Consider the following 6,553-nt stretch of genomic DNA (forward strand, 5'->3'; position numbering starts at 1 on the left):
GCTCTGGATCGTCTCACTCACATGCCAGGCCTGTGCTCTCACCCCACCATTTCCTGACATCATTCAAAATGCTTACCTTTCATGGTATCCTGGACTTTGGGGAGGAGCTACAAGGTGCACTGTGCCAGATCCAGATGGCAAGGTGGATAAGAATACATCATGCTTCTACGAGCTTTCCACCAAAGAACACCTGAAAGCAGCCTTTGCTATGTATTTTATCAAACTTTTTAAAGATATTCACAATAAAGGACTTTCACAACTGCTTCAGAAAGTGACAAGTGGGCTGGCCAAATAGCTCAGTGGATTAAAGCAACTGCAAGCAGGCTCAGGGGCCGGGGTTCAATCCCTGGGCCTGCTATATTGGCCCGGCCCCTGGGGCGTGCTAAGATGGAAAAAAAAAAAAAAAATGAGAGTGGGTGTGGTGGTGCACTCCTATAATTCCAGTACATGGGAGGCTGTAAACAGGTGGATCGCTATGAGTCTGATCTAGTAGTGAGACCCTGAACACCCTGTAGACCTTTTCCTAAAAAAATACAAAAAAAAAAAGAAAGAAAGAAAGAAAGAAAGAAAGAAAGAAAGAAAGAAAGAAAGAGAGAAAAAGAGAAAGAGAGAAAGAAAGAAAGGAAGGAAGAAAGAAAGTGACAAGGACAATAAATAAATGTGTTTGATGCAAAGGGGGCTAATCTGAGAAGGACAAATGCAATGCCTTTGACTCTAATAGGCATTTTAATTTAAACACTCACTGCATATTTCAAGGATATCTCCTGTAAGAGCTCTGGGCGAGGTCACTTCACAGCCTCACTGGTGTTCTGTTTTCAGTTTTTTGCTTTGATTTTAGGCACCTTGGTGGATGTGAATTGGTATTTTGCTAGGGCTTCAGTTGTCATTTTTCCTTATAACTAACATTTTAATGCATTTTGTAGACCTTGTGTATACTTCACTTTATGAAATGTCTACTCAAGTGTTTTCCTTCAAAAATATGATGTAAATAAGTTAGTCTGGGACTAAGCCTGGAGCATATGACTTACTCTGGAAGATTAAGGAGCACAGGCCAGTTGCTAGTCTTCTTCTATTAATTTGTAGAAACTCTTTTCATGGGCTAGACATTTGTTATAAACTCTGGACCTTTTGTTAGATGTGTGTCTTATATTTTTTTTCTCAGTTTGCAAAGTAATTTTTCAATATCATAGTGATGTTTTCCAAAGGGCAAAATTTTAAATACATATTAATGCATACTAACTAATCCATCTTTCTTTTTATATTTACACTTAATTTGCTGTATAAAATTTTCTTTTGTCCAAAGATGGAAGCAAGAGTTAAACATGTTTTCTTGTATAGAGCTTAGCAATTTTGGCTTTTAGTTCTGTGACATGTCTATGTCTTGCATGAGGGAAGATATCAGGCTTTCTTTTGCTTTTTGAGATTTCACAATTTTTCCCAGCAGTTCCAGCATTATTTGTTGAAAAGATTTTTCTTTCCTTACTGAGCAGTTTGTCAGGCATTGGCTATTGCCCTTTGCACTTGCACAATTTATTTTAGAGGAAGTTTATCTAAGTCTACTAAAAGGCCTTTAGATTTTTTGATTGCATTAACATTCTCTATATATTTTGCAAAAATGGGAAGCTTTAAAATACTGTCTTTATATTCTTACATAGTCAATTCTCCATTTTTAAATGCTTTCAAAATATGTCAATAAAGTCATACAATTTTATACATAAGAAAATTACTTATTTATTGTCAGTGTACTCTTAGGGACCTCGTCTTTTTTGTTGCTATTGTAAATATTATATATATTTAAATTACAAGCACCTTTGTAACATGCATTATGGAAATGCAAGCAACTTTCTTATATTGATTTTTTTTAAAAAAACTTGCCAAATCCTATTTTTATCCTTTCAGTATTCACTCTACAAATGCTAACATGCATATTTAATTTGGCAAAGTTAAATTTTAATAAGGATCTTTTACTTCCCTTCAAATCTACATGCTATTTTTGTTGAGTATTTTAGTTCTAACTTAATTTTTAACCTCACAAGATATTCCTTCATTATTGCCACCTCGCAGGCAAGGAGATCTGCCCAGTTTCTCTCATCTTTCTCTGGGGCAGTTCCTCTTCTTCCCTGCAGGCCCCATCGTTGCTCCATTTGCGGAGGTTTGTGCCTGCTCTCAGTTTTCGTCCCTTGATTTTTGGAGGGGCCTACAGGGTGTTCAGGGTCTCACTATTAGATCTGACTCATAGTGTGATCCACCTGTTTACAGCCTCCCAAGAGCTGGGATTACAGGCCCGCGCCACCAGCCCAGTCTCAACTGCCATCTCAGCACGCCCCAGGGCAGGGGGCAACACGGAAGGCCCGGGGATCGAACCCCTGGCCCCTGCACCTGCTTGCAGGCACTTTAATCCATTGACCTGTTTGGCCGGCCCTCACATCTTAACTCTTTCTTTACATTTGTATTTCACAGATGTTTGTATTGCGTTCCATAGTTGCGCCCCAAAAAAGTGAATTTTTTCTCATGAGGATCATTTTTCCTGTGCATTTGCTGATTTGTTTTTTCTGGCTCTTCTGTCAGTAACTACGAGAGATGTGCTAAATTTTATCATGGTGATTATTTAGGTATCTAAAAGAGAATACTGCAAATGTTTCTCTTGTATATTTTAATGTTATGTTGTTGGGTGCATACATATATACAACTAATGCATTTTCTCATTATTTCGTTATGAGCCACTCTCTCAACCCTTGGTAAAAGTTCTTGCTGGAAAGAATGTTTTGTTTGACATAACTATATATAAACCAGAGTTTTTTTTTTTTCATTGGAGTTTGAATACTCAACCCTAAGAGAAGTCTCTTGTGCAGCACCCTACCTGGAGAAATAATTTGATGTAAATATATTCGCCTGGGAGTCAGCCTGGGCATAGTGACTTATACAGAAAGATTAAAAACCACGTGAAAATAAGAACTTCAAAACTAGATGAGCCAAACATTGCCTTTTCCTTTTCAGGCATAGACAGCTTCTCCTCACATTTGCCATCCTCAAGTACACTTCCTGGTCAATTTCCCATCTTTCTACACAGGGAGAAGGTACAGTCTTGTGATCCCCAGCAGCACAGTCCTTGGGCTGCCATTCGTGTAGGACAGAACCTGGGTCTCCTGGCTTCTGCGGTTCAACACCACGTGTGGTGCACACAGCGTTCTTCCTCCGGACACCGCCCTACCAATCCTGCCACCATGAGCAGCGGCTTCCAGTGGGTTCTTCAAGCTTTGTTCATGAGCTTCATTGACGATAACCACACAGTCTCCTTCAGAGAATATGAGAAACTGGCTGGGGTTCAGCTCCAGGGACTAGTTCTTTAGACTGGAAACTAGTCACTTGGAATTTCCACCAATTCTCGAAAAATACTTGGCCATTATTTTTCTGAATAGTGTCTGCCTTTCCCTTTTTCTTTTTTTCCTTTTCCTTTCTCTTTTTCTGGAGCTTTCACTACACATACACAAGCCTTATCTACTTTACCACCCATAAATTTATCCTCATTGCTGTTGGTCCAGGATCACCCCTTTGTGTGATTTTCGGGTATCTTGATGCTTGTCCTTTCGTTTTCTGAGCTGTACCTAATCTGCTTTTAATGTACAAGCTGTGTTTTAAACTTTAAACACTATTCTTTTTCATTTATAAAAGTCTTACTAAATTAACATAAAAATTCACTTCCATGCTTTTATAATTTCTCATTCTTCAGCCTCAATTTTAGCATGCTATTTTAAAATACTAAAATATTTTAAAACATTCATAGAATATACTATCATTTTTAAATATATCAAGCACACAGATTTTATACCCAATATCTGATGATTCCAGCAGCAGCCATTGTTGATATACAGCCTTTATGCCTTAATTGCATTTCTGTAAACCTCAGCCATGGGCTTCTCCCTTTCTGTACTCCTTGCTTTGAGATCTGTCACCTCCATCCTTCTCTGTACCATCTCTTCAGGGACTGGGTTTACAATGCACCCCTCAGAGTTTTTATATCTCATGCTGTCATAGCCTGAGGTCACTTCCCATCTGGGTCACTTTGAGCTCTTTCTGCTGTCGTGGGGCAAGTGTGAACTCTGGTTCCAGCAGCACACAGAGGCAGTCAGGGCCTGCACAATTTTCTAGAACACCTTCTCCCCTGGTCCTGAAGGTGACTTTGAAACCCCTTCTTCAGCAGCATCCTGCCTCACTATCCTTCTTCCCAAAACATGGATCAGGTGAGTCCTTGTCCCTGTAGCACAAGCGTGGCCTTCTTTGCTGGGGTCTAGGACAATAATAGGTTCACTTGGGTTCACTCAGAGGAAAGATATGAGGTAAACTTTGCTAATTCTCAGACGTGGAGAAGCAAAACTAGGGATGATAGTTGGAGAAAGCACCTTGGAATTCGAGTAGAAGGATAAAAATTCCTTCTTTCTCATCATGAGAAATTTAGAGAAGCAGACACTTTGACAAGTGTAAGGGAGAGGCCATGGGGGCTGAGGACGTTTAGACACATGAGATAAAGCCACTTGCTTCCTCCAGGCTCTGTGGCCAACTCATCTACTTTAGCAGCCCTGTTTTCATCAGGTCAACGCTCTCCGTGATGGCCGCAGGGCAGTGATACAGGATGCTGCAGATGATCCCTGTACCCTGGCAGTACATAATGCCACTATTAGATGTCAGAAAAAGCAGCCCTGCATCTCACTCTGTCGAGGGATGCTTCCAGGTCATTCTTTCCTTTTTGTGTTTAGCTGGGAGGATCTTAGAGAGGTTTATGGTAACTACAAGGACACTTCATACTTCTGCCACCTCATCCCAGGGTTGCTGATATGGAGGAGTTGTCCCTCTGTATGAATATTTAATTTTCCCAAGCTCCAATCGTCACTCTTGTAGAGACAAGAAGGTGGGAGGGAAAAGGGAAGAGGAGGGAGGAAGGTAGGACACAGCTGTAAACCTGGGCTTCCTGTTGCCCCGCTGGGGGCAGTTAGGCTGGCCTGACAGAGTGTGAACTTTCTGTGTGACTGCCCCAGGGGTGCCTTCTCACTTTCCAAAGCCAAGCTTTCCATCTGTAATTGGCGTTCATCTTTCTGTCAGAATAGCACTCAATTGAGTACAAGGAACCAGGCTTCTGGCCTCGACTCAGTTGTCCCCAGTCTGCCCTGTGGGCCAAGCAGAGGAGTGGGGTCTTGGTTAGGAGTCCTTGGCGCCCAAGGCTCTTGCAGTCTCACCATCCTCTGGGGCTGGGTTTGGAGGCCCCAGGTGTGCTCTTCCTCTTTCCCACAGTCCCAGCCTGCGGCTCAGCTTTGCAGTGTGCATTTGTATCAGGTGGTGTGAAAGGACCTTCTCTCCGGAAAGCAGGCAGCCTGGGCCTGTCATGCTTTCCCTCTCCCCCCTCAGGGCCCACTGAATATCACTTTACTTGTTTGTTTACCTTTTTCTCTGACTATAGAAGGGAAGTATTTACTTCTGAGGCTCAGGGAGGTGGCTGTGGCTGAGCTTCTCGTATATGCCTCCAGGTCTTCAGGCTTGTGGTGGGACTGTAGGGGCTCCATCGGCCAGTGAGACACTCTCCAGGTAGGGTTTGTAGGCATGGGAGTGCAGGAAGAGGCTGCTGCTTAATCATGGGTTTGTGGTCTCCTTGATACTGCCTCCCCTTGTTCACCCCTTGTGCTCAGGCTCCCTGCCCATTTTGTTTTGCATATTCTTATTTTTATTTATTTTTTATGTATTTGGTACAGGGTCTTACTACACAGCTCAGACTCATAGTGATAGCAATCCTCCTGTTTTCAGCCTATTCAGCACTGGGATTACAGGTGTGTACCACTATGCCTGGTTGCAGTGGCCAGCTCAGCTAGCCCGGGGGCAGGAGGACACAGCCACAAACAAAGGAACAAAAGGGGGTGAATGTGCTGCTGAACCAAGCAACAGGACCAAAATGGAAGTTCATCCCTGTCAGTCCTTACTGTTTCCATGAAGCTTGTCCTCAGCTCAGGCCAGGGTGACATTTATTAGACTCTTTCATTTTGCTTCTAAGAGAACCTTGCTTGCACTTGAGGAAACTGAGACTATGGAAGTATTAGGACCCAACAAGACTCAATTGGCTACTCACAGCAAGTCAGGCTGCTGAGCCGCTGCCCCCAGCATGATAATGGCTGGCTTGATAAAATTCCTCTCTTGCATGTGAGGTGCCTGAGTTCCAGCAGCGCTGGGCTTCGGGCTTCCTTGAGAGGAGCTATCTTGAAGAGAAAGGCCTTTGCTGAGCACTTCAAGGCTGGCCTCTCCCCCAACAACTTGAGGACATCTCATGAGAAAGCTTCCGTGTGGAAAGAGTCTGCCTCTGGGTCAGAATCTTCTCCAGGCAGCCATGCAGCAGGCTACTCCAATGGCCCAGCCCTCTTGACCAAGATCCCAGTAAAACCTTCACTGCCTCTCTGGCCCACAGTTGCACACACACAGGTCTCTTTTACCATCTGGTTCCCTTAAACAATGGAAACTCTTGCCCTGTCTAATTCTTTTTTTTTTTTTTTTGTAAATTTTTTTTTATTTTTTA

Source organism: Octodon degus, unplaced genomic scaffold (genome assembly GCF_000260255.1).
Source record: "Octodon degus isolate 3935 unplaced genomic scaffold, OctDeg1.0 scaffold00010, whole genome shotgun sequence".
Lineage (NCBI taxonomy): Eukaryota > Metazoa > Chordata > Mammalia > Rodentia > Octodontidae > Octodon > Octodon degus.